The sequence below is a fragment of the Teleopsis dalmanni genome, chromosome 1 (assembly GCF_002237135.1).
Source record: "Teleopsis dalmanni isolate 2A chromosome 1, ASM223713v2, whole genome shotgun sequence".
Classification (NCBI taxonomy): domain Eukaryota; kingdom Metazoa; phylum Arthropoda; class Insecta; order Diptera; family Diopsidae; genus Teleopsis; species Teleopsis dalmanni.
Genome location: NC_051846.1, coordinates 116,183,176 through 116,187,320, shown reverse-complemented (window position 1 = coordinate 116,187,320; position 4,145 = coordinate 116,183,176).

The window sequence follows — 4,145 nt, the reverse complement described above, 5'->3', positions numbered from 1 at the left end:
TCAATATGCCGCATATGATAATAGCGTGTGGAATTCATCACAATTTTGTGGAGATATCTAAACAATGTTATAATTTCTCATGGGATGTAGAAAGAATCCACGGCGAAACCTGAACATATGTACAATCAACAAAATTCGTCTTCCGGACATCTTATGCAAGATCATATATGGGCGTACTTGGCGAGAAAATTTCCATTTCTACATAAATATAAAGTGACCATTACGGTAAAGTTAAATTTTCAAATAGAGAATAAAAAATAAACAATTTAATTAATTTAGATTCTGGGATACAATTATGCTTTTGATTGCACTTTCAATTGTCTTATTGCTACTGCGCATCAAATTTTCATTATGCGTACGCTGCTCTTCCAATATTTTGGTTTCCCATTCATGCTGTTTTACAGCTTCCTCACTAAAAAATTTTTCCTGCTGGCTAATCATACTTTTCCATTCGCGAGACCAACTTTCATGAAAGCTGGACAACGCCTTTGCTCGAATTGGCGATGTAGTGGACGTCGAAGGCAAGAAATTTATTAGTGAAACTGATTCCTAACTCCGAATTCGTTTCATCTGCATTATTTACATTTTCTGCACTAAAATCTTGAGCTTTCAAAAATGCGGACGTCGAAGAAAATCAAGTGTGCTTATAGAATTACATTTAAAGTCTGCATTCTGCTCATCTGCGTTGTCATTCAAATATTCTTCATTCGATTCGCCTGCAATTAAAAAAATTTAAAGTTCGGTAACAAGATATTTACTTGTTCAATATCGCACCCGTTATTTTCAAGAACTGATGATAATCTTGTGTCAAGTATTTCGCACATCAATGGATGGTATTCCATGCAACTGTTACTACTACAATTACTATTTTTTTTTAATTTCAGAGTATTGTCTTCTTAATACCTGCCACTTTTGTTTTATTTGCTGTACACTTCTGTACCAGCCACCGATTTCCATTTCTTGACGAACAATTTCATAAATTGTGTCCTTTCTATATTTTTTGATCTCCAACAATGCCGTCTAATTATTTGTTTTTCTGCAAATTTTTTCTTTTTATTTCCCATTTTTTCTTTATATTTTTAGTTATTTGGTTATTGTTATTTGTAACGAAATTGAAATTATTTGTACCTATTTACTGTTAACAACTGCAATTCAAACCTTAAACTGCTTTTAAGGTGTTTGCGCAATGCTTAAAAGTGATATTTCTTACTAAAAGTAATTTTAAACTACTTTTAGTAAGCTAAAAGTGCTTTTAAGCAAAATTCAATTTAGGGCGTTTACGCGATCTTAAAATCGATTTTTAGAGCCTTAAAACCCATTGACAGAAGTAAACTATAAATCGTTGACGCAGTATCGATTACACTTCGCAGCTTAACACGTTCCGGTTTGGAAGTACCAGGAAGATCAAAAAGTGCTGATATGTTTTCCATGAAAATGAGTGTTGGATTGTCGTACCTATCCTTCAATCTATTTAATGTCTTTGAGTAATTTTCATTTGTGACTTGAAAAGCGTTAACAGTTTCTAACGCTTGGCCATGCAGACAAGTCAGCAAATAATTAAATTTTTCCAGATTAGATAAGATTGATTCCCGATCAATAATTTGCGAAAACGACGTTATAAAAAATTTGAATTCGGAATATTTTCCATTAAATGAAGGTAGTTGTAGCGCTGGTAATTTCGGTGTTAATTGGTGTATAGTTATGTTACCATCTGATATTGACGTGTTGTGGAACTCGTCTCCCAGCTGCAACTAAATGGTCACCTTTGCATTAATGTAAAGCTCCTCTAAATATGATCAACAATTATCCTCTTCATTTCCTTCATTCCTTGCGGATTCGATATAATTTTTAATGCATGTGATGCTTTTTTTAGTGTTGGCTCTTTGTGTTTAAGTTCTTCTGCCATTATGATGTAAAAATATAATGCAGAAGATAAATGCACCAATTACAGCAACAAATTGATAGGTAAGTGATAAACAGCAACAGCAATAAAAATCGACGTAAATTCTGCATGCAGCGACAGCACTGAAAATTAAAGATGATCGCAGTAGCAGCAACAGCATATGATGTCAAATCAAATGCAGCCTGCAGCGACAGATTAACTACAAAGAACCGTAGAACGAACGGCAGCACCAAAGTAACAAAACGGCGAACACGGCCCGAAAATGAGAATGTTCGAATTTTTATTATTAAATATACAACACATATATTTAGTTCAAAGTTTTTTATAAAATTATATCACTTCAAAATACGCACTTTGTCAAATATATATCGATCCCCACATTGGGCGCCAAAAATGTGCCGAGAAGAGTTTTTCTTTATAGAACAACAACTAGCAGCGAAAAAGAGATCAAGGAAACAGACAAGAAGTTTCTTAATGCGAATTTTGATCAAGACTGGCCTTTTTTATTGTATTAATTTGCATTTGTGCAACAGTATTGCTAATGATACAAAAGTTTCATTATTTATGGTAATTATTTATTTTATGTCACTGAAAGTGTATTGTTACCCAACACATAGGTTTAATAAACATTCAACAACTAAACAGTCACTGTTTTCATTTTTGTTTATCAACAAACAAAATACATCACAAGCAGCTCTTCGTTAGTTTTTTTATTATTTTAAATAAAAAAAAAAGGTTACTGCATTAATGAAATTGTATTAATATATTTTTATTAAAAATTCTACAATGGGCCTTTTCTTTTGTAAGCATGTCGCAAAAGAACAAATAAAATTTGTACTACTTTCGATTGCAACTCTGGACAAAATAAAAATTTTGTTGTGCTTATATGTGCAAAACACGTAATAAAATTTAAAGTCAAAATTTCGAAAATAACATAAGACATGATAAGCATGTGTGGTCGTTGCACTATTCCAACCTAAATTTCAGAAGTTACATTTAACTTTTAGAAAATTAATTATTAAAAGAGTAGACGTGAAAATTGCCCAACAGCTGGTACTGCGGCCAGAAGAGACCTATTGTACCAGTTTCACTATTGATTAAACAAAGCCCTTAAAGCTTTGTGAATAAAGTCTAGAACTAAATCTAGAGAAGAGTTCTTAATCTGTTCTGGTGACAGAAATTCTTTATGAAACAGGTTTCTTCTGGGCGTTATTAAAGCTGGACAGTCACAAAGAATGTGCATGGTCATTTCCTCATCTTCGAGGCATAATCTGCATTCCGAGTTAGCAGATAATTGTAGTTTATGAAGGTGATATTTCAGACCATAATGAAACCCGTTATCAACCTTAAATTACATTTTGAGAATTTAAGAATTTCTTTGTAGGAGTACGGTGTTATCAGTGCTTTGCTTTTTCTGAGTCCTGGAAAGTTTACCCAGTACTCCAGCCGCATATAATTTCCCATTTCCTTGATAATCTGTTTTGTACTGGCCCAGTTTATTCCACAAAATGGTTGAGGGCCTATAAAAGCAGTTTTTGACGCAGTTCTGGCTAGTTCATCAGCTTTTTCATTTCCCAAAACTCCTCTGTGGCCCGGAACCCAGTAAAGGCTTACTTTATTCCGAACTACAAGTGATAGCAGAAGCTCGTAACACTTAAGGACCTGTTTTGATTAGAAAATCCAAGAAGAAAGAGCTTTAAGAGCAGCCTGGCTGTCAGAGTAAATAACAATTTTCGAGCCAGATTTTTCGAGATTTTTTGATTAAATTGGATCTTACGCATTAGTTGATTGCGTGGATTTCAGTTTGGAAGACACTCGGCCATGTGCCCATTGCCTCCGAAATGCTGGTGTTGGATCCATATACACCAGCGCCAGTGCCTTCATCCATCTTTGATCCATCTGTGTACCAAATCAAACTTTTTGGGTCAACCTGTGGGCCTCCATTCTCCCACGTTGAACGTGATGGTGGGTGTACCTCAAATTTTTTGCCAAAACGATGGAGTTCTGTTGTATAGTCTCCATCGCATTGAGAAATTTTATGTACTCCAAATGTTTTTAATATTGTTGTATGACCATAGTCAAGACAACCCTTGTTTTAGTCGAAGCGCACTAAGCGCAGCCGTAGATTGAATGTGTATGTACAGAGGTGTCAATCCAAGTATAGCCTCAAGTGCTGCAGTTGGACTTGTCCTCATAGCACCAGTCATTAAGAGACACGCTAATCTCTGGAGCTTCATGCAAA